This window comes from Schistocerca piceifrons, chromosome X (genome assembly GCF_021461385.2).
Source record: "Schistocerca piceifrons isolate TAMUIC-IGC-003096 chromosome X, iqSchPice1.1, whole genome shotgun sequence".
In the NCBI taxonomy this organism is placed as follows: domain Eukaryota; kingdom Metazoa; phylum Arthropoda; class Insecta; order Orthoptera; family Acrididae; genus Schistocerca; species Schistocerca piceifrons.
In genome coordinates this window covers 786682918-786708855 of record NC_060149.1, presented here as the reverse complement: position 1 = coordinate 786708855, position 25938 = coordinate 786682918, and the positions used below count along the sequence as shown (strand labels likewise).

The 25938-nt window shown below is 42.7% G+C and overlaps 1 protein-coding gene across 4 annotated transcripts in view; it reads right to left on the bottom strand.

Moving 5' to 3' along the window:
* LOC124721462 (ligand of Numb protein X 2-like) overlaps window positions 1-25938 on the bottom strand; it is a 579832-nt gene that overhangs the window by 440974 nt on the left and 112920 nt on the right. The gene's annotated exons all lie outside the window — the stretch shown is intronic.

Below are 25938 nucleotides of genomic sequence, written 5' to 3'. Positions count from 1 at the left end.
ATCTATATGCAGTAGTTTCCTGATAAGTAAGAATAGCATTTTTATGTTTCTAAGTTGGTAGGCTTGAGAGATCAGCGAGAAAGTTACTAATGGCCATTGAGAGGCTTGTCTTCAGAGCTGGTTTTGTGTTCAATTGGCATGGGTCACCTTTGGATTTACTCTTCTGATATAAGCGACAGTAAGTTCAATTCACAGTAAAATTTTCTACATTATAAAGTATAAAATCAAACAGGAGTCGTTTGTAACCACATTTACAGCTATAGTTGTACAAGTAATCAAATAGATTTTCGTGAATTAAGTTCCCAGTAACATCCAAATATTACCAATTATATGCTGCTTAGTATTGCTTCTAATGAGGAAAATGTTAGCCTCTGAGATAATATAAATTATTTCCGCTGACAGTGCACATGTGGGATGATTATGGAAAAGTGCAACATGATGAAACCGGTTTGAAAGAAATAAGCACAATATTTACTCATTTTTGGTTGGCTTTTATAGTTAGAGGGACTATACCAACATTCGTGAACATTTCTTTTAGATCTGTAAGAATGACTTCATGGAGGTCGCATAATTCCATAACAGATTAAGTTCTGACCGATCGTGTAATGAACTGCTGGGAGGAAGTTAAAGTAAAGCATGCAGAACATTCGGAATTTATTGCAGACTAATGCTAACCATGCAGCTACTATACGTAGCGTTTCAAATACTACTACAGGACTGATGGTAGTCTGGGTAACAGTGTTACCCAGAGGGTGAAACGTCTAGTACAGATGCAGCAGACTGTCTTCCTGTGCTTGAACAAGCGTATCATGAAAGTCGTCAAACCTACTTTGATACTGAAGTGACTGCAAATGCGGATTTACACGCATGGTTTAAAGTTGGTTCTGAATTCCAGAATTAATAATAGAAGTTGCCATTTATGATTCCCTGCAGATTTTTAAAACATTTTCAGCACAGATTTTGCGCTTCTGAGTCACTGGTACGAATATTTACCAGCCCATAACTCATGATGGACTAAGAAACACACAATAAATTGAGCAGTTTTATTGATTACTACTCCGAAAGAGTGCATTACTGACATGTATTTCATTGTTACGGGCATAAACCATATTGCCAGTTAAATGGTTAACAAATGGAGCGCAAGGTTGGCTAGCGTAATATTGCGAAGAAATCACCCATGTCGTTTACAAAGGAACCACACCTGAATTTGTGGGTTGACCGCAGACCTACGGCGGATGGACAAAAAATGGAAACATCAAAAAACTACACATTAGCATTCCTAATACGGCGTAGGAAACTCGTTGGCATTCAAAACAGCTTCCAGCCGTCTCAAAATGGATAAATGCTGGTGAGTATGGTTTTCAAGGGAATCTTACTCTACATTCTTCCAGCAAAATAGTGACAAGATCAGAAAACGACAACAGAGGTGGATAGCAATCAGGCACCCTCTCTCAAAAGTAGACCACAAAAGCTCAATAATATTGATACCTAGTGACTGTGGTATCCAGAGGAGATGTATAAATCCAGCCTGGTGCTTAGAAAAGTAGTCCTGGACGATGCAAGCTGTGAATAGCAACCCTATAGTCTTCAAACACAGCATCACCGTTGAAAAACAAACACTGTACCATGGGATGGATCTGGTCAGCCATAATCCTTGGCAGTAATGCGACCTTTCAGAGTAACCGTGGGGTCATGGAATCCACGAAGTGTCTGCCCAAATTATCACCGAAGCCCCGTCATGTTTCACTCTTGGGACGTTGGGAAGCTGGAAACAGTGTACAGCAAGATTCATCCGACACCCTTGGTGTCAGTGTAAGGGAGTAGTGAATTAAGTCATCAGTCATCATCAGAATGGGAAGAAATTACATGTGGTGTCCCACAAGGATCCATCTTAGGGCCATTGCTTTTTCTTGTGTATATTAATGATCTCCCATCAGTTACACTACCAGAAGCAGAGTTCGTTTTGTTTGCAGATGACAAGTATTGCAATAAATAGCATGTCGAGTGTAGTTCTAGAAAGACCTGCTAATGATATTTTCATGAATGTTAATAAATGGTTTAAAGCCAACTAACTGACATTAAACTTCGAAAAGACTCACTACATGCAATTCAGAACCTGTAATAGGTTTCCACCCAGCATATGCATAAAGTATGAAGAAGAGCAGATAGAAGACGTTGACAGCCTTAAATTCCTGGGATTACAACTCGATAATAAATTCAGTTGGGAGGAGCACACCACGGAACTGCAGAAACGCCTTAACAAATCTGTATTTGCAATTCGAGTGTTACCTGACATAGGCAACAAAAAAATGAAAAAGCTTGCATACTTTGCCTACTTTCATTCCATAATGTCATATGGTATAATATTTTGGGGTAACTCTTCAAGTCAAACAAAAGTTTTCAGAGTCCAAAAGCGTGTAATATGTATTATTTGTGGAGTAAACTCACGGACGTCCTGTAGAAACCTCTTCAAAGAACTGCGTACACTAACTACTGCCTCTCAGTATATTTACTCCTTAATGAAATTTGTCCTAAATAATATATATCTTTTTTCCAACAAACAGCTCAGTTCATACATACAATACCAGGAACAAAAATGATCTGCACAAGGACTTAAAATCTGTAACAATGGAAATTTGTACTGAAATGCAGGAGGATCTGCAGCGAATTGACGCATGGTGCAGGGAATGGCAATTCAATCTCAATGTAGAAAAGCGTAATGTGCTGCGAATACACAGAAAGATAGATCCCTTATCATTTAGCTACAAAATAGCAGGTCAGCAACTGGAAGCAGTTAATTCCATAAATTATCTGGGAGTACGCATTAGGAGTGATTTAAAATGGAATGATCATATAAAGTTGATCGTCGGTAAATCAGATGCCACACTGAGATTCATTGGAAGAATCCTAAGGAAATGCAATCCGAAAACAAAGGAAGTAGGTTACAGTACGCTTGTTCGCCCACTGCTTCAATACTGCTCAGCAGTGTGGGATCCGTACCAGATAGGGTTGATAGAAGAGAGAGAGAAGATCTAACGGAGAGCAGCGCGCTTCGTTACAGGATAATTTAGTAATCGTGAAAGCGTTACGGAGATGATAGATAAACTCCAGTAGAAGACTCTGCAAGAGAGACGCTCAGTATCTCGGTACGGGCTTTCGTTGAAGTTTCGAGAACATACCTTCACCGAGGAGTCAAGCACTATATTACTCCCTCCTACGTATATCTCGCGAAGAGACCATGAGAATAAATTCAGAGAGATTAGAGCCCATACCGACAATCTTCCTTTCCACGAACAATACGAGACTGGATTAGAAGGGAGAACCGATAGAGGTACTCAGGGTACCCTCCGCCACACACCGTCAGGTGGCTTGCGGAGTATGGATATAGATGTAGATGTACTTTAGTTCAAAAAGGGGTTCAGTACTCAGGAACACTCATCTTCAATAATTTGCCAGCAAACATAAAAAATTTTGTTACAAATAAAGATCAGTTTAAAAGGAGCCTGAAAGACTTACTAGTGGCCAACTCTTTCTACTCCATTGACGAACTTTTTAATAGAAACAAATGATGTGTGGATATTCATACTATTAGTCTTGTTATTTCAGCTAAGAAAAAAAGAAAAAAATTGAAATGTTCCACATCCACGAGGATCTCCTCAGCACGGATCTATGGAACGAAAAACTAATCTAATCTAACCAAACGACTTTCTTCCATTGCTCCATGGTCCAGAGTTTATTGCTTCGGCATCACATTTTCCTGTGAATGGTATTTGCACCACTGAAGAGCGGCTTTGGAATTCCAGCTTGCCCTGCAGTTCCCTGCTTATGGAGCTCTCTTCGTGTCTTGGTGCTGACAGGGTTCGCCAATGTGACATCCAGCTCTGCAGTCACTTCTGCACCTGTCGTCGTCCTATTTTCCGTCACAATCCTCTGCAGGAACCGTCTGTAATGCTCACTCGCAACACGTTATCGTCTGCGTTGTGACTTTCCCCGTACGCAGTATAAGTCTCCGATACGGTGCCTCTTGAAACACCAAACACTTTGGTTACCCTGGTTACGGAAGCACACTCGATACGAGCACCAACAATCTGTCCATGTTCGAATGCATCTGGCTCCGACACAGTGCACTTACAGCTATACAGAACACTTTATGACCACTACTGACACTTGAAAAGTATTGAGGACATTGTACAGGTGCTGATCGTAGTCATATACAAGTAGCCTTCAGGTCCTTCAAGTGTGGTAACCATTACAGTTAAGAGTCGAAAACGAGCGCCAGAAACCTCACTGAGCCTTTAAAATGTACAATTGTGTTCCCCATATGCAAGGCCGATAAATTAAAAATATGACGAGGATTGAAATGTCGTGTGGCTAGAGCCTCCCGTCGGGTAGACCTGTCGCCTGGTGAAAGTCTTTTGAGTTGACGTCACTTCGGCGACTTGCGCGTCGATGGGAATGATATGATGATGATGAATAAAACACAACACCCAGTCCCTGAGCGGAGAAAGTTTCCAACCCAGCCAGTAATCGAACCAGGGCCCCTTTGCATGGCATTCCGTCGCACTGACCACTCAGCTATCGAGGCGGACATGACGAGGATTAAGATGAACACATATCACACTCATCCGCGGAAAATGTAAAACTCGTCTTTGCAATCCACTTTCCAACCTCCTCACTGTAAGTTGTAAAAGGCGTGTTGCTGTTGCAGTGTTGAATGAGGAACAGAACACTGCAAAATCGTCCACAAATAAGGAGCATTGCACAGGACTAATTACCTCAGATGTTCTACTGTTTGTGGGCTGGGTTGTTTCGGGGAGGAGACCAGACAGCGAGGTCATCGATCTCATAAGATTAGGGAAGGACAGGGAAGGAAGTCGGCCGTGCCCTTTCAAAGGAACCATCCCGGCATTTGCCTGGAGCGATTTAGGGAAATCACGGAAAACCTAAATCAGGATGGCCGGACGCGGGATTGAACCGTCGTCCTCCCGAATGCGAGTCCAGTGTGCTAGCCACTGCGCCACCTCGCTCGGTACTGTTTGTGGCTATGGCAAAGAGGGTCACCCTTAAAACAGTTCCCTGGGGAACACCATTCTTCTATTCAAACCCATTCGAAAGCACGTCACCAATTCGGTACTGAAAAAAGCGATTTTGATAAGAAGGAGCAAATAAACATGCGGCGGGGGTGACCAGAAAGCCACATTGATGGAGCTGTCAGAAAATATGTCTCCAAGTAGTGTCGTATGCCTTACTGATGTCAAAGAATATCCCTACACAATGCTTTCTCCACAGGAAAGCAAGCTAGATACCCGCCTTCTAGCACGGTCAGGTTGTCAACAGTGGATAAACAGCTCCTGAATCCAAACTGAGAGCAGCTCACAGGCAGACCCGGCGGTGTTCAAACAGAGCCAGCTTGCTGAGGATAGCTCTGTTGGTCATCCATGTCTGCAGCTTCCTTTCGATAACTGCTCCATCCGGCATGTAATTCAAGAGTGAGAAGCGGTCACTGGACTGAAGGACATCAATTTCTTCCTACCGAGCAGAGCCTGCAAAGGCTGGAGAGCAGAAAGGGAGGTCGGTGGCCGAGTACGACCCAGTAGCAGCAGAGAAATGAGTGGTATTGCCCGTGTTTAGGATGCACAGCTCCTAAGACATCATGACGTTCTCTAAAACTCACCCTTGGGGCGAGCAGAGTAACAGTTCCATACTTCAAGTCTCTCAGGACAAAAATGGTCGGCGGAGTTCATCTGCAAGATCTGAGAGAGCCTAAGAGTCTATTGCATCTTAAGGAAGTAAATACAGTGAGCATATAATGATCCTCTTAACCTCACGAACTTCGATGACAACTGCTTGGAGGTCAGTAATCAAGGAGAGGGCAGAAGTGTGGTGTGCGTTACTGACAAACACAGCTACCTCTCCCTTGGTCTTGTCCCCAGTTAGATCATCCTTACAGTGGAGGGGATAGCCCCATAGCACTTTGCTGTCAGCACGTTTACTGTGTGTTTCTTGTAAACACAAACACAGGGGACGCGCCTACGATAGGAATTTCATTTCTTCCCCATGTGGCCTGAAACCATTGGCGTTCCACTGTAGTATGGGAGCCGTTTTATTCAAATGGTTCAATGGCTCTGAGCACCATGGGACTTAACTACTGAGTTCATCAGTCCCCTAGAACTTAGAACTACTTAAACCTAACTAACCTAAGGACATCACACACACCCATGCCCGAGGCAGGATTCGAACCTGCGACCGTAGTAGTCGCGCGGTTCCAGACTGAAGCGCCTAGAACCGCTCGGCCACAACTGCCGGCGTCACTTTATTAGTGAGGTCTTTCTTTCACACTCACTCTGAGCCACAGTGGGGATCCTGCAACGGATGGAGGCTTACTTTGGGGGCTAGATGGTTGCCCCAGGCAGACATCATATTCCATTGTCTTCGAAGCTGAATCATCATAAGCGTCAGAGAGAATGAGGTCTAGATTGTCTGACAGCTTACAACCTGTCTTCTTCAGTGGCTGACACTTTCCATCTGATTTGTTTGCCAGAGGTGGTTTCGTTGGAAAACTGCGGCAGTGGTAGCGCTAGCCTGTTTACTGGAACCTTCCTTTTGAGGTGCCGGAAGCTCTACAATGATGGCGGCTGTGGTCTTTCCTGATGTTCTGTGGGGACCTACGGGCTTCGGAATAATAGCATCTTGACAATGGCACTAACAAACGCTGGGACTACTGCTGACACTAGCAACCTCCGTTTATTTAGTGGCATCGGCTTTCGGAATAGGATTTTTAAGAATTCATCTAAACAAAATAGTCAATATGAGAGGCTGCATGAGTTTGTAGGTCTTTATGGCCTCACCATACAGGATACGCTTCGTTGTTTTGAGCTCCAGTATCTTCCTTTCCTCAAGGGAGACAATGCAGTCTCTATTCCAAAGAGAGCAATTAACGCACTGCAGAGGAGATGAGCAGGTGCCGCCACAAGTGGCTTGTCCCTTACAGGATAGAGTCGGGTGCCCTAACCTCTGCCATTCAAAATAGCAGATTGGATTGGTGACGTAGGATCATACATTTAAGCGAAAGGAACCTGCCTCGGTATGCTCTGGAAGTGTTGGGCTACTGAAGGTAAGAAGAATACACGAATCACCAACCCATTACTAGGAGAGCAGTACTGGTAGGAGGGCCATAAGACTTCCAGAGATAAGGTATCGGGGATGTACTGTTACATCTTAGGAGACCGCACGAGGTATATACAGAGTCACCCTCACCCCTGGGGACCTCAGCCAGCCCACGGACCCTTCCATATCTTCTCCCTCCCACCCTTCCTTCTCTCTGGATTAATAAGATTCCAGATCCCCCCCACCCTCCTTTCCATCTCCCTTTTAATATCAGAACAAATGTGTAGGCTTCCTCATTCTTGTTCTAGGCACCATAGTGAGAGAATCAGGTTTTCTTCGGGATCAGCGTGTGGATATTTGTTATAAATAAATAACAATAATAAATTAATTTTATTATTATTCCAATAATGTAAATTTCGCAATTCAAGGTCTGTACGCTGTAGTGTGACCAACATCAGTAGCACAGATATCCTACTCAAAAAGTGACTGCAAGTATCATAAATTACAAGGTAAGGCACTTTGACATCATAATGTGTCAATTTGACGAACAGCCAAAGTTGCAAAATAGTTCTTTTTATTATCTGATGATGACCACTGTCGGGTTTTTATCCACATCCATTCTCAAATCACCCTGCGGAACGACAGGCTGAAATTGCAATTTGTTACATAAAGTACCAAACAGCCAGTGCGTGTCACGAAGTGCAATGTCTAACGTATCAAATACGTACCATCCAATGGGAATAAATATTCCTCCTCATGACTAAAAAATCATGACAATCGTTATCCGAAGAAGTACAATGCAAGTGGTCATGAAACTGCATACATAAAGAAACTGACAGCATAACCTCAGTCAGCAGGAGGAAATTTTCCTGCTGGTGGCACCTCTATCGGACGTTTAGGCAAGTCTTTATTGTACAGCATAATCATCATCAATACAACAAAATAATGAATACATGAGTGTGTACTAATCAGCGATAAAAATTATACGTCGTTTTTCTCTACAGAGTTTCTGAAATCGAAAGAGGAAGTCAGTTTATAAATAAGCCTACATAAATGGCGTCACACTTAGTGCATTACATGAGCCATCGTTTACAAACAAGCATAGGACAGATAAAAAAAAAAGAGACTAAAACAAAACCATAAAGTAAAACCAGTTCTACTTTTTCTCAATTAAAAGACGGCATATTTTAAAATGAAATCACAAATTACAAATAGTCTAAAAACAAAACTTTATAATAAAACCAACTTTTTGAAGATGATGTATTTTAAAATGAAAACAACCATTAACAACTTTAACAAACATTAAGTTTAAAATGGCATATAACGTATGAATCAACACATTTTTCCACCGTAAGTCGGACCCTTGTGGCCTAAATGGAAAACAGGACCTTTTTTATTTTGCCTCCACGTGCGATACTACCCCTGGTACCAACGAGGTATGAAAATAGGAGGGAAGAGAACTGACTAACGGGTGCAACCGCAATAGTTACAAGGCATACTACAGCACAGATTCTTAATGCGCTTTTATCCTCACTATCTGGTTACCAGACACTGCCAGCTCTGCGCTGGCAGTTCGTTAGGAAAGCGTTTTTCCCGTAAAATACTGTATCACACCCACCAGTGAACTAAAACAACTAAAATCATCCTCTTACTCAGAATACATTTAATTTACTTATAGCAATTAGCCTCTAGAGCAGCACCGATTACCCCACAAGGACAAACATATACAATGGAAGATCTTCAGTTCTTCAAAGCTGCCTCATCCGTGAAACATTCGTATAAAACAATCCACGCAAAAATCAGAATTAAAAAATAATCGAAAGAATGAAAAGGAGCTACTAATAGCGGATGGGCCTGGTTAGGTGGAGGAAAGTTGGATTTTCTACTGGGTTTTCCCGTATACAGCCAAAGTAGCCATCCTTCCAGGACGCTCTGACATAGAATCATAGAATAACAACCTCATTTTCCTTCACAGACTTGCTGCTTACGATAGCCAGTGAGGGTGTGTGCAGGGGAGAGGAGTTAAGGGACACAAGGCGTAAGAGAGGTTACATCTACCAATCGTCAGATAAAGGAAGGATGTGTGAAGGAACAGGCAATGAATGGAGGGTTTGAAGGAATTGTGCTGTGGCTCCTGCCCGGGGTAGACGGAGGAGGTGGAGGGGGTGAGGGGGCTTCGGGGGGGGGGGGGGGGGGAGACACAGGAGTGAGAATGGGAGGAAAAGGCGAATCGGGAACAATCATTTGGAGTAGCATTAGAAGCTGTTCTGGAACAGGGTCCAAAAACTGACTGTAATGGAAATACATCTGTTCATTCATAACCGTATCCAGCATATCCTACGGCGCACGATGCAAAATCTTCATACCTTTATCTATATTACCGACTCGGTGACCCCCATCCATTAAATGCTGCCCGAACTCGGTTCTATTACCGGGACCTTCATGCTCTCTGAACAGTTTATAAAAACTTCGGACTGTCTATTATATGTAAAGACTCACACGAACCGCACTTTTAACTTGTAGCCCCATCCCGCTATCCCAGCCTATTTCTAAGTTTATATGCCAACTGCCCACTCGATCGAAAACCCACCGCGAATCTCTTTGAGAACGCACAGGCCAACTTACCTGAAACAGGCCCCTTATATTGCAACATTAGAAATTTCTTAACATAATCCACCCGCGGTGGTTCTTTGCCCATCTTTTCCCTGTACACACTGGACACCACTGATGCTATACAGCCGTTACCTATCGGTAACTTTTAAAATATCTAACTCTCTCTTAACGCCATCCTCATCTACGGATAATCTTACTATACGTGAAATCACAGCCCGAAAGTAATAATCTTATATCTGAAAGGACGATCCGAGTCACTATATATGATGGCATCAGACTGTATCGGCTTTTGGGTAATCGAAAAGCCGAAACCATCTTTTCTTGTGATAAGCAGGTCTAAAAGACTTGATTTCCAATCTGCGCCAACTTCCAGTGTATATCTGCTCTTCGGATGTTGCTCACTAAATAGATTTAAAATCTTATCATACGCCCCTTTACAATCATAAAAACGTCATCAACATATCTTCTATAAAAAAAACAACGTCATCCCAAGCGCTCCTTCCATCTACCGAAAGTGTTAACATGCAAACTGGTGATAAAAATGTTAGCTAGAAAGCCTGAGGGAAAATTACCCATTGCAAGTCCGTCTGGCTACTGGTAAACTTTTATGTCGAAACTAAAATAGTTATAGGATGAAATAAGCTGGAGGAGATCCAGAAACTCAGTCATCTCTCCACTACTCATAGTCGCATTACGGACAGTATTATCCTTTGAGCATAAGGGTCTCATCAACTGGGATGTTCGTGTATAGATTCACGATACTTCAACCAATTGTACCATGGATGTTCTGTTGCAATACAATCGGTTTTAGCAAGCTCAATATGGAAACGAAAAGAGCGACTAATATTTATACCTCCACGTGGACAATTGCTTGCGGAATCGCCATTTGAGCGTAGATACCTCAAGGCAAGCTCTGTGTCCAATCTTATATTCTTTTATGCTTAATCAGTGTCCTAAAATTTCTACGAGTACAACCCGTTGAAACTTAATAGGCCAGGTCCTTGTGTTTAAGACTCCGGACATTTTATCTTTTAAATTATTGGAGTGAAGAAGAGAAGATTGCCACAGGGAATTATTCTACCCACAAAACGCACAAATTGTCCTACTTTAGAACAGAACTTGTTTTCCACGAAAAAAAAAAAAAAATTAGCGCAAGCAATGTTACCGGTTATTTCTGTGATGTGTACAAGTCGTCCCAAGTACTGCGAGTTTAAAAGAAAATATCTCGGCTGTCTATCCGACATACTGGTTCCATTTTTTCACGAAAAAAAAATGTACTACATGCGCTTCAAACATAGAAATTAATATTTCATCAATCACGCAAGGGAAGTTTCAAAATCAAACTATATGTTTTCTGACTCAAGCGACATTTATATAACACAGTTGTCCTGTCTTGACCACAAATATTTTTTAATTGAATCATTACTCCTTACACATTTCACTGACCATCTTCAAATGACTGTGCAACAGGAACAAAATGTCACAAAAACAATTATGCACGTAAACCACAATATTATTCACAGTTCAAACATACCATAAACTCGAATCGATGCACAGTCCTTGGTTCAAATGGCTCTGAGCACTATGGGACTTAACATCTGAGGTCATCAGTCCCCTAGAACTTAGAACTACTTAAACCTAACTAATCTAAGGACATCACGCACATCCATGCCCGAGGCAGGATTCGAACCTGTGACCGTAGCGGTCGCTCGGTTCCAGACTGCAGCGCCTAGAACCGCTTGGCCACTCTGGCCGTCATGCACAGTCCTCATCAAACTTCCTAGTACCAAGCATAAGCGCAAACTGAACTAATAGTGCAAGCATTCTGCAACTATAAAACAGTTTCGTACGTCAGATGAGACTGTAAAAAAACTCTACGAGAGAAACACGTGTGACATCAAGATGATTGACAAACGCTTACTACATCCTTGACGTGCCGACATGCCCTACACCCCACGTGACAATCAGTTATGGTGGGTCGATTAATAAAAATCAATAAAACCAATAATCCAACTATTATAATGCTATGCATCATCACTGTATAGCCTCATTCGCAATTACGTAATAACTGCCATAGGATCAGGTAACAAAATTATTGTTTGAAGTGTCCACACAGTAGCCAGGATGTTCACATTTACGTTATGTGTAGGACGCGATTTGGACAGATCTCTAGATTCTGCGCACTGTGTCCTCGATTCCATTTCTTTTCTGCTGGCATCAGGTCGTCCGTTTTTGCAAACCATATAAGTGTGCCAAGCTTCTTTCAGTCCATCAATCCAGTTTGCAATTACGCGACATAAAGTCAGACGACTGTTGGATTGGGAAAGTGTCAACAATAGGCAATATCTACATCTACATTGATACTTTGTAAATCATATTTAAGTGCCAGGCAGAGGGTTCATCGAACCACCTTCACAATAATTCTCTATTATTACAACCTCGAACAGCGCGCGGAAAAAAAACAACACCTCTATCTTTCCGCCCGAGCTCTTATTTCCCTTATTTTATGATAATGAACGTTTCTCCCTGTGTAGGTCGGTGTCGACAAAATATTTTCGCACTTGGAGGAGAAAGCTGCTGATTGAAATTTCGTGAGAACATCAGCTAGAACGAAAATCGCCTTTCTTTTAATGATGTCCACCCCAAATCCTGTATCATGTCAGTGACACACTTTCCCCTATTTCGTGATAATACAAAACGTGCTGCTTTTCTTTGAACTTTCTCGATGTACTCCGTTAATCCGATCTCTTAAGGATCCCAGACCGCGCAGCAGTATTCCAAAAGACGACGGACAAGAGTAGTGTAGGCAGTCTCTTTAGTAGATCTGTTTCGTTTTCTAAGTGTTCTGCCTTCTCCACAAAATTTTCTCTGTGTTCGTTCCAGTTTAAGTCGGGGCAAGAAGCGCCTGCCGATAATTCGAGTAAATACCGGGGCATGTCATGGTTGATAACGAAGTAATTGACTCCACTTGAGCTCGGCGGCAGATGAGACGGGTGACCTGGCGAGGGCATCTGGGGTCCCCTGTGTCCACAGATCACAACATACTTGTCTTAATGGTCTGTATAGCTGGCGCGCTCCCTTTTAGACTCCGTTAACAGGGGCAACCATCGTTGACTATAATGCCACTGCAACTACAATGTCGCGTCGCTAGAACGCTTGGAGGCACGAACGGGTGCCACTACACAGGGTATATCGCTAAGGAGGTAACCATCTGTTTGTAAATAAGTGCCTAACAGCAAAGCCGACCAACCCACGTTTGTGTTGTTTCCACTTCATATCACAAATCGTATATTATTCGTACGATCAAAAGTTGAATACAGGCAAGAGGCCGATAAATCGTCGTAACTAAGTACTACGGCTGTTGCCTGAATATCATATATTGAGGAAGACATGACGTAAAATAGTGCGTACGTAAAACATAAATGGTTATATTTAAGTTTCATTTCAATATATACACAACACATAGCTTCACAATACCAAAACCCTCCAGCGTGTAACTTGTGTTTACTTTCTGAAAAAGACTGGCACTTACGTTTTCTGGCCACTCTGGAAACATTCCAGCCGATGGACGTTCCAACAAGAATTGCAGGGAATAGGTTATTTACAATAAATGACATCGACTACAGTAGGTGATACTTCCATTAAATTAATAAGGACCCAGAATCTCTTGGAAAACAGAAGGGGCAAAAATTTTTTTGGAAGTGTGTGGACGTGAACTTGCTACCTTTCACTTCACAGCTCACATCCTATCAACTGCACTACGGCTTCAACATAGCAGCCTGCCCTCCGTATATACTTTACACTATATAAAGAACTGTCAATATTTGATATTTAACTATGACAAATTGTATCACAACGACGTGCTTTTGACAGATCATCATTGTGGCGTAGCAACGAAACGGTATACTGTCACGGCACACAATTATAACATTCAAAACATGAAATAATGGAAGTCTTTATCCACCGATACTCAGTAATATGTCACTTTATTGTAACAAATCATAACTAACACGCCGCGTTTTTGAGAGGTCCTCAATTTGCTAATGCTCTGAAACAGCTTATATTCATACAACGTACTTTATGATAACCAAACACGTAGTTCTGGTTGTGAGGTAAAAACGATGTAGCGTCTCATTGGCAATGTTCCTCTACACAAGGCAAAAATATAACACGCCAGGTTCTTCGTTTCCCGATCCGCAGTGCGGTGGAATGTAGAATTAAAAAAAAAAAGTTCAAATGTGTGTGAAATCTTATGGGACTTAACTGCTGAGGTCATCAGTCCCTAAGCTTACACACTACTTAATCTAAATTATCCCAAGGACACACATACACACCCATGCCCGAGGGAGGACTCAAACCTCCGTCGGGACCAGCCGCACAGTCCATGACTGCAGCGACCAACGCCTCGTCCACAAGCGTTTTCACGTCCCGTGAGAGGACGGATTTAAAGAGAAAGGGGAGGAAGAGGATCTAGCAGTCAGTTATCGACAAATTAAGCTTCAGTGCCCGTCGTCGATAAACAGATTGGTAGTTATTAGAAATTTTCGTGAGTTACAAAAACGGCTTGGACAATTTCAATTTTACATTTTCTAAATGGGGTGTACTGTATTATGTTAGGCTTAAAACACATTAGACGCGTTTATGGATAAAAGATGCTAATAAAATGGTTGTTGTTCAGCTGCTGAACAACTCAGCCGGATTCGTGTCAGTAAACCAATGCAGTTCGGTTGATGTTTCTCTATATGTTGATCGCCTTGCTTCTGTTTCCAAGCCGCAGTTTGGAATTTAATGTGAATGCTATTTCTGTGTTTGTGCCACGTAGGCGTGACAGAGCGACGTCACTGGTTCGAATGAGAGATTGTGGGGTGGCTGGACCTACGACTTTGCCGCCATTGTCCTAATTTAGACTAACAACGTGGTCCTGTTCTACTGCAGGATTCGCTTTCTTTCTTCTTCCGAGCTTAAGGTTCCAGCAACATCGAAGTATAAAAAGCGATCTCAGCCTTCTTGTGTGTACCTTATTTCATGTTGTTTCAACACGGGAAAAAGTGGTGGATCGATTAATTTAGGGAAAAGTAGTCTGATGATACTACGCTCTGTCCTCTGTATACAGGGTGTTACAAAAAGGTACGGCCAAACTTTCAGGAAACATTTCTCACACACAAATAAAGAAAAGATGTTATGTGACAAGTGTCCGGAAACGCTTAATTTCCATGTTAGAGCTCATTTTAGTTTCCTCAGTATGTACTGTACTTCCTCGATTCACCGCCAGTTGGCCCACTTGAAGGAAGGTAATGTTGAACATGTGCCTTTACAAGTAGGACACAACATGTGGTTCATGCACGATGGAGCTCCTGCACATTTCAGTCGAAGTGTTCATACGCTTCTCAACAACAGATTCGGTGACCGATGGATTGGTAGAGGCGGACCAATTCCATGGCCTCCACGCTCTCCTGACCTCAACCTTCTTGACTTTCATTTATGGGGGCATTTGAAAGCTCTTGTCTACGCAACCCCGGTACCAAATGTAGAGACTCTTCGTACTTGTATTGTGGACGGCTGTGATACAATACGTCATTCTCCAGGGCTGCATCAGCGCATCAGGGATTCCATGCGACGGAGGGTGGATGCATGTATCCTCGCTAACGGAGGACATTTTGAACATTTCCTGTAACAAAGTGTTTGAAGTCACGCTGGTACGTTCTGTTGCTGTGTGTTTCCATTCCATGATTAATGTGATCTGAAGAGAAGTAATAAAATGAGCTCTAACATGGAAAGTTTACAATATACATAAATGACTTAGTTGACAACATCGGTAGCTCCGTGAGGCTATTTGCAGATGACACGGTTGTCTACAAGAAAGTAGCAACATCAGAAGACTCGTACGTACTCCAGGAGGACCTGCAGAGGATTAATGCATGATGCGACAGCTGGCAGCTTTCCCTAAACGTAGATAAATGTAATATAATGCGCATACATAGGGGCAGAAATCCATTCCAGTACGATTATGCCATAGGTGGTAAATCATTGGAAGCGGTAACGACCGTAAAATACTTAGGAGTTACTATCCGGAGCGATCTGAAGTGGAATGATCACATAAAACAAATAGTGGGAAAGGCGGGCGCCAGGTTGAGATTCATAGGAAGAATTCTAAGAAAATGTGACTCATCGACGAAAGAAGTAGCTTACAAAACGCTTGTTCGTCCGATTCTTGAGTATTGCTCATCAGTATGGGACCCTTACCAGGTTGGATTAATAGAAGAGATAGACATGATCCAGCGAAAAGCAGCGCGATTCGTCATGGGGACATTTAGTCAGCGCGAGAGCGTTACGGAGATGCTGAACAAGCTCCAGTGGCGGACACTTCAAGAAAGGCGTTACGCAATACGGAGAGGTTTATTATCGAAATTACGAGAGAGCACATTCCGGGAAGAGATGGGCAACATATTACTACCGCCCACATATATCTCGCGTAATGATCACAACGAAAAGATCCGAGAAATTAGAGCAAATACGGAGACTTACAAGCAGTCGTTCTTCCCACGCACAATTCGTGAATGGAACAGGGAAGGGGGGATCAGATAGTGGTACAATAAGTACCCTCCGCCACACACCGTAAGGTGGCTCGCGGAGTATAGATGTAGATGTAGATGTAAGCGTTTCCGGACACAGGTCCACATAACATATTTTCTTTCTTTGTGTGTGAGGAATGTTTCCTGAAAGTTTGGCCGTACCTTTTTGTAACACCCTGTATAGAAATACGTAATGTTTTAACAGGTTCTTATATTTGGATTTTAACGTGTTTTCAAAAAGCAATCACGTGACATGGCACAGTGGTTATGGCACTGGACTCGTATACAGGAGGAGCAAGGTCCGTACACGCTCATGGTTTTATTATACTTGTCACGAGTACGAGACAGCCAGTTTCCTTTCATGTCATTGTCCAACAGTGTCAGATATCAATGACGAAAACATCTTAACTTCCTTACCTCTTTAAACGTACTTGGCAGTAGCAGTCATAAGATAAGACATTAATAAAGAAGTTGCATAGGATCTAAGGAAACATGAAGTAAATTTCATTGGCCTAGTCTAAGTTGAAGCTGGGACACCCTGGGTTAAACGGTTAGAAATTTTATTCACGAGGAAGTGTGAGACTGGTGTTAACAGCAGTTTGTAATTATTAGCTCAAACTTCATTATCTGTTTTGTACGTATCTTTCGTCAGTGAGCACAGGTCTAAGTTGAAGATATAACTTACGCCGTATACTTCTATAAAGATACACTATCACAAATGGTGGCAAAAAAGTCTATACAAAGAAAGCATATCAGCTATAATCGGTGTTAATCTGTGTTCTTACTGCACGACTCGCTCAAACTTACCTCTTCAACGACAGCCTATAGGAGACGTATACGCCAACAAAAAGCTAACTGAATATGCGCCACAAAGTCATGATTATAAGAAATGGATCCGGCGTACTTACTGCTGCACCATTTGAGAACTGCGTACTCCGTCCTTTAGATTTAAGAGGGACTTTCAAGAGGGGAACAAACAATATTTACGATACTACCGAGCCCGTATTGATGAGAAATACGATGCAATGTTCCTCCGGACATGCATGGACATGCAAGCATGGCCGAAGGACCAGGCATTGCGGCGACACGATTGATGGCATTCGAAGTTTGGGTCTGGTCGTGAGTCTTGCTCGATAGCCTAATCGTAAGGCGAATTCTTGTGATGAGCGAGAAATCTGGATTTGACTCCCGGTCCGGCACTTTCGTAACTGCCAATGTGTTTCATGTACATCAAATAATACGTAGGTTGGAACTTAAATAGTGGCAACACTGCTGTAGTGGAGACACTATGCAATGAAATCTACTATTGTCGCTGATAGCACACGTTGTTGACATACCTACCTTACCTCCGAGCAAATTTGCTCGCCCATCCCAAGTCACTGGCGTGCGCACAATCGAGGGAAACACAGTCACTTGTGAGCGACAGGTCTAGCGTAACGGTGTCACTATGTTTTCGAAACAAGAACAACGGAGTGGATCAAGATTGAATGTGCCAGGGGTCGTACAGCACGACAGTCTCATCAAGGTCTTCAAGAGGCGTGCGGGGAATTGGCATTACCGTACAGAACAGTAGTACGTTGGGTAAAAGCCTTCAACGAAGGTCGGCAAACTGTGGCAGACATGCATCGGGCAGGTCGTCCTAGCGTCTCTGAAAAAGAAGTGCATGCTGCTGCCGCGTTAGTGGACAGTGATCGACGCCATACAATTCGTGAGGTCGCCCACGAAACCGGACTAGCGCATACGACTGTGTTTCTCATCCTGAAGGAACGCCTGGGCATGCGAAAAATTCCATCACGATGGGTTCCGCATGACTTGACGGAAAACGAAAAATGTGTGCGTTACGACGCTGCTCAGAGGCACTTGGAGCGCTATGAGCGCGAAGGAGAGGTTTTCTTACGCCGATCGTAACACTGGATGAGACATGGGCCACATCGTACAAGCCAAAACTGAAACGCTAATATAAAGAATGGCGTCATTAAGGGTCGCCACGAAAGTCGAAAGTGCGTCAGAGCCCCAGTATGGTGAAAGTTATGGTGATTCTCGTGTACGACTGTGATGGTGCTATCCTAACGCATTACGTTCCTCCACGGCAGACCGTCAATGCACAGTATTATTGTTCGTTTTTGGAGTATCACCTGCAACCAGCTTTGCGAAAGAAGCGGCGACACTTTCTGCGCAACTCACCCATCATTTTGCACGACAACGCGCGGGCGCATACAGTGCAAGCTGCGGCTGCTCTGTTCGGTCGATGGGACTGAAGTACTGTACCATCCACCATACTCCCTGGACTTAAGTCCTTGCTACTTTGATTTGACTCCGAAGATGAAGGAACCACTTCGTGGCATTCGCTTCAGAACTGTTCCAGAGATTCGACAGGTAGTAGACAGCTCCATTCGCACCATCAACAGAACAGGCTCTGCTAACGTTATACTACGCCTTCCACATCGCTGGCAACGGGCTCTACACGACGCCGGTGACTACTTTGAAGGACAGTAATAGGTGAAAAATATGTAACTTGCCAATCCTCGAAAATTAATCTGCAAATAGCAAAACTGGAAACAAAAATCTTGATAATTGGCTTAAAATTAGGCAAATGCCGAACAGTAGTATTAGTTGATGATCCAAATCTTGTAGATGAATGATGTCAAAATGTGTGCAGTCATTACAACCCAGCTGGTTGGGGGGTTCGTTACCAATTGTTTGTATGAATTAATTTGAATCTATTACCATCAGTTGCAGTATTGTAACAGAGATAACGTATTTCTCTGCATTATGATCTAGCACATTACCATCTGAGCTGTAACTTGAGCACATTTTTACAGGGAAATAAAGGTAATCTCCTCTCTGCAAAGGGGAATGAATATGTTAGCCAGGAGGGGATAAAAGATAGTTCCCAAAGACTGTATGGGGCAAAACCATCTGATGACACAAAACAGTATAGATATTACACGATTGCGCAGATATCCATCACACGAAAGCATTACTACTTTCTCAGAACCAATAGCTGAAGAAGAAAGAAGACATGATAAAAAGCATGTCAAAACAGGAATCCCAGAGTACACCGTATTCCCTACGAGTTTTATAAAATTTGCTGATTGATCATCAGGAAAGAGTTCATGGATGTAGCGAGGGAGAAACACTTATACTCTGAAAAAGAACCTGGAATAATAATTAAAACACACACACACACACACACACACACACACACACACACACACACACACACACAAAGAATAACATATTCCAGGCTGATAGCGTTGTTATGTGTAGAGTCAAAAATGAGAGATCGTGTCACAGAGACAATTAAAACAAGCCCCTCCAGAAATCCTCAGGCTTGAGAGACATGTAGCATCATAGATGGAATTTGTTCCTTAAGAGACACGGCCGACTTCTCATGGCAGCATCGTACACAAACATGAGGGATACAGGATACAGAATACCGATTTAGAGAAAGCCTTCTAAATAGCTTTCGAAGTGCAAATGAACAGACATCTTACGGAAGTATTCCCAGCCCAACATTGTGTCACACAGGGTGTCCTTTACTGGTGATACTGTTCCCCATCTCTTTAGAACCATTATTTTGTATGGTTAGCGCCGGCATACCAAGCCTACGTGTTAGGGGATGATGGTTCAGTCCAGCGCCTATGCCGATGATGTTTCCATAGTAATTACGAAACCCTAAGACATCATGAAAATCTAGGACGTAATGGACGATTATAAGGAGCAAAGGGGGCAGCTATGAGCAATTATAAAACATAGCTCTTACTGTTCACTGAAAGTACACATCGCACGCCACATATCTTTGGCGAATGTGTTGAAATGGAAGTGGTGGGTGTGAAACGAGGAAAAATAACATACATGACCTAACTGCTGTCATTTCCAAAGACATGGTGGAAAAAGTAAGACGTGCTCTGATAGCAAATAATGTAAGAAAATTTAATATCATTCACAAGACTGAAAACATCAACACATTGGTCCCGTCCAAAATGCGAAGTAGCCGCGCAGTCTAAGGCGCCTTGCTACGGTTGGCGCGGCTCCCCCCGTCGGAGGTTCGAGTCCTCCCTCGTGTGTGTGTGTGTGTGTGTGTGTGTGTGTGTGGGGGGGGGGGGGGCTAAGTTAGATTAAGAACTGTGTAAGCCTAGGGACCGATGACCTCAGCAATTTGGTCCCATAGGAACTGACCATCACCACTACCACCACCAAATTACGTTGCACAAGTCATACCCATTGGCAGAAAACATACATAGTACAACTAAAAAAATACATAGGTTTGTTCATTTGGAAAGGTGTCGTGTTTCGTGTTGCAAGGGACCAGCTGATAAAATCATCTACAAAAGGCAACTTACGTTTAACAGACTACGAGCCAAAATCTACATCTACGTATGTACTCCACAAACCACAGTACGGTGCAGGGCTGAGGGTAAGTCTCCAATTCCACTCGCAAACACAGCGAGGTAAATACGACTGTCTAAAAGGCTCCATACTAATCCTAATTTCTCGCATCGTATCTTCATGGTCCTTAAGCGAAATATGCGTTGGCGGCTGTAGAATCGTTCTGCAGTTGGCCTCAAATTCTGGTTCTCTAAATTTGCGCAATAGTGCCTTGCGAAAAGAGAACCGTCTACTCTCTAGGAATTCCCATTTCAGTTCACGAAGCATCTCAGTAATACTTACGTGCTGATCGAACTTACCGGTAACAAATCTAGCAGTCCGCCTCTGCATTGCTTCGATGTCTTCCTTTAATCCCCGGTGGGGATCACAAACACTCGAACAGTACTAGAGGATTGGTCATCTAGCATTCTATAAACCATTTCCTTTGTGGTTGAGCAAAGTTCTCCCAATAAAACGAAGTCGAGCATTCGCCTTCCCAACTACCAACGTGACGAAAACTCCATGCCAGATTAAACATAAGGACTTGAAGTGGGCGACGGTATGCGTGAATCTATCAGCTCCCAGACACACTCGGCAGCTTAAAAGTTTACAATTGGGTTAATCCCGACAGCATCGCCTCGGCAAAAAATATAACTGACAGGTCATCTGAACTGCCTGTAGTGCGGTACAGTTGGCACAGCCATACACCGAACAGTAGGTTGCTACAAAAAAATCTGGTCTGTGGAAATGGCTAAGTTTAAATAAACGAGTGTTAACGAAATAAACACTAAGAAACAATTGTACTCATATATGGATATCAAAGAGATTCCAGCGTCCAACATCCGTCGCCTGATGTTTACCTTAGCCGAAACACACACTGGCTCACGACTCGAACTGTTCACGAAAGCTTCGGTCCGACCACATCCACCTAACAGATGTTTCACTTTCTAAATGACTACGTTAGGAAGGGACTCATGGCGTTGAATTATCCCAAATTTACTGGTGCAGACATGGACTGGTCTTCATATTCATCCGATAAGACTGCTTATGACTACTTTGTGGGACTGTTTACCAGTACTATCTGACCACGATGGACGAGCTTGAATCGTCGATCTTAGTGACAACTGAATCCATTTTGATTGAGACACTACAAGATGTTATGGCAAATTTCGTTGTTAGTTTGCGCTAACACTCTATATCAGCGGTAGACATTTTGAAAATACTGTGTTGTTATTGCAAAGTCCACCTGCGGAGGAAAATTTTTAATATATGCACGCTGTCATGAATTTTACAGCGTACAGAGCTATTTGCTAGCAGCTTCTGTAACTACTGTTTCGAAAATGTTATATAAAATTCTTATAGCTTTCACAATAAACATACCGTTTGTTGCATTCTTCTGTCGACATTTGTTTTCATGGTAATTCATTTTAAAATTACGACGTCTTTTGAAACACTTCATAACTAACCGAACGATGTGGGGCTTTGGTATGCGGGAACACGACGGTTCAAATCCACGTCCGTTCATTCAAATCAAGGATTTCCTTAAACCAGTTGAGAAGACTCCCGGGATAGTTCTCCTGAAGGGGCATGCCCGAATTTCATCCCAACCTTCGCCAATTAGAGTTTGTGCTCAGTTTTTAATGACCTCGTCATCGACGAGACGTTACGCCCAAATTTTCCGTTCTTCCTTAATAAATAATTATACGTTCCGCGTATTTGTAATCTGCTCCTGCAGCTACACGAGAGATACTATCGAAGATGAGAACCGCATAAAAATTACAGCAGAGTTAAATACCTCTTTGACATCCGTCACCTTGAATATTTCCCTGTCATCGGTAGTTTTGATTTGGCATCCCCTGTAACTTTTTAGATGTGTCAACCAAGGTACACTGTAGGGTAACTGTGCCTAGCGTGAGTTAGCTATATTACTGTACTGGTATAGGCGAGGAGGCACATGGAGGGAAGGAGGGAAGCAAAACTTGAATTATCGCAAGCCGCTGGCGCGCTACACGTCTGACGCCAACATAGGAATTCGGAATCTGCTATCTGTGGCTCAGGCAGTCTGCCCACACATCTGTCACGCAACTATGTACTTATTATTTAGCACATGAAACTAACCAGTAATGCAGCTATGTTGTCCAGCTGTCTCTTCACGTCTTCATTGTGTCCTCGTGTAGGTTCTTTATCACAATGAATCTGTGTCCGTCAATTAGTGTCGCTACATGCTCCGTCCATCATCATTTCATAACAGCCATATGATATTATACTCAACTACTGCCCAATTACTTGTACGTGCAATCTGATAATTCTAAAGAGGACACTGTACACAGAATTAACGTACTGTATGTAATCGCTAATCGCTCCAAAACACTCTTCATAAATCATAACACGAATTAGAACATGTGTGTGTGTGTCCACAACAGAATTAAGAATATTGAGTCTAAACACGAATTGGATTAACTTCTTGTCAACAACTACGCCACTGGAAACGGGGAACAAGTACACAGTGTACTGTAACCTTTTTTGTAAAAAACTTGGACCCATTCAACTGAAGTTCAAATGGCTCTCAGCACTATGGGACTTAACTTCTGAGGTCATCAGTCCCCTAGAACTTAGAACTGCTTAAACCTAACTAACCTACGGACATCACACACATCCATGCCCGAGGCAGGATTGGAACCTGCAACCGTAGCGGTCGCGCGGCTCCAGACTGGAGCGCCTAGAACCGCTCTCATCTGAAGTAATTTACGGAAACCACAGAAAAGCTAAATGTGGAGGGACGGACAGGGATTTCCACCTTGATCTTCTCAACACCTAAAGGCCTTCATCTACTGCAGTTGATTAGACTGGTACGCAACACCAGCTCATAAGGTAAGATTTCCCGTTCCCGCGGTTGGAACACGATGCATACGATTGACTGATTGATTGTCTCGTTGATAGCATTTACTTGTTAATTTTTACCTTCATCACCTCTACGGGACCGAAACATAGTGTGTTAAGAATAAGCAATTTTTATTGTAGAATCCCGAATATCGAAATTTTCCAAGTACGTTTTCACGATATGTTAGTTGCCTTTCTCTGAATGTCCGTTTGTTGAGATATTTCAACATTTCTGTTAAAGGCTGTCCCTTGTGAAACATAGGTGATACCATTCGCGACGCTCTTCCCCGTAAACGCTCGTCGACATAACTCTATAATTTAAAAAATTAATACAGTGTCATCAGAGAATACATATTTTCCTTAACGGAATACTGCAACTTGTATATCAGCACCACGACTCATGGAAAACATTTATCCGATGTAAGGTTGTCGTAAATGATAACATGGCAACAGTAATCGACCTTACAAGAATGTGTAAAGATTCCAATCTCTCGGCATGGCCCTTTGAAGTGAACTGCGTGCGCAAACATTTTCAGCCGTCCTCTGGTGATGAAGTGCCTGCATTTATCGCTGATCATTGTCAGACTAGTGCGGGATATAGATTATAACAGTTTTCCTGGATCTGCGACAACTCGAATATGTGAAGAGATCAAACTAAACGGTGCTCCACGAGCTCACTGGGCAATCCTAGCCAAGTCGTCACGCAGCGCCAATGGTTAGTAAGGTACTAGGCACCAATCACACAGGCGGACAATTGTTTTCCATTGTTTCCGTAAATTACTTAAAACGAATGCCGAAAAAGTTCCTTTGGAAAAGACATAGCCCATTTCCCCCATTATCTTTGTACAAATCCAGCTTGAGCTCCATCTCTAGTGAGCTCTCCGCCATTAGAACGCATGACTAATCTCCCTTACCCGGGGGACAGCCTCTTTTTGGACAAAACTGTGATATGACTCAAATAGGATATCACACAGGATATTTCAAAAAGAATCAGCCGATTTCAGAAGAATATATGTTCTATATGAATGTAGATAGAACTTTGGGGAGAACTGTAAGTTATGCATCGACTCTTCAAGTATAGTCTGGTGCCATTCGTAAGTTGGTTCACATGTTTGTCGGTAGCGATCTCTCTAGTACAGCTCTTTCAGTACGGCGTTTTCCACAATAACGAAGATAGTATTTTTGAGCAGACCTGGATGCCACCGCGCTGGCATCTGCATGTGAGAGCATTTCTTAGCGTGAACTGCGTCGACGATTGATGGGCTGTCAGCGGCGCTCGTGTCTCGCGTTTGCGACAGACTCTCCTCCCCTTGCAACATCTACAGCGGAACTGCGATACCTCATGGCCACAGCAGTGAAAGTATGGGACGAGTCTGAAAATTGTCATTTGTCCGGTGAATACTAGTCGAAGGAGAATGAAAATTTCGATCCTACACGAGGACCCAAACGTTGTATATGCATGCATGTACTATATATCCTTGAGAAGTCGAGTTGTTCTTTTGAATATAATTATTTTTACTTATGTGTGCGTTAAAATTCACCTTAAGTTTCTATATTCACTATCTTCAAACATTTAGAAGATATTATTGTCTTGGGGAAAATCGGGTGAATCTGTTTGAATCAGGCATCATTACAGTCAGCGTCAGTGCACACAATATCTAGTCGCAGGGTCTCAGGCGTAACCAAAGAAACACAGCAACCTACAATCGTGATTTGTTAAGGCTTCATTTCCTTTTACAGTACGTAATTTGATACTCTCGCCATGAGTGCGATGAGTCAGTTAGTTAACATTTAAGTTCAAAGCATGAGTTTCACAAAAATTTTCTTACGGTTAGCAAAAATTTTGAAATACGACTTTCAGAGTGCGAACTGCTAAGTTTAGGGACGTTTTCTGGATTTTTAATGCCTGGTTCGATGGATTATCTCGAAAACTCGAAAATTACGTCCCTTCCTGCAGAGGAAAACTTGGAGGAAGGGAATGGAGCTGGTTACTACCGCCGGAGTCCAAATGCAGTTTTCTCCCACGGCGAGACCACAGCGGCAATGGCGACAAATAGGAAGTTTTCGTTCATAAATAAAATTTTATCTCACCAAAAAAAGACTGTCGATTGTTTTATTTAATTCCCGAACAATTTAGTGCCGCATGAAATAAAATCTGTTTCCAGCGATTCTCTTTTAACTAGCTGCACAACTCACATTGTTTTTACTTCCCCTGGAAATTAAGCTAATCGGCATAAAGGATGCCAGTCACGCCGATGCAGTGAAATTGCCTGATGGTGAGGTGGAAAGCTTCTAAAAATTTATTTCACCACGTAGATCTTCGGAATGGTAATATTAAACGTATACGAAATGGTTCAGTATTCTACGCGATAAATACGGCAGAAATGTTTGAGGA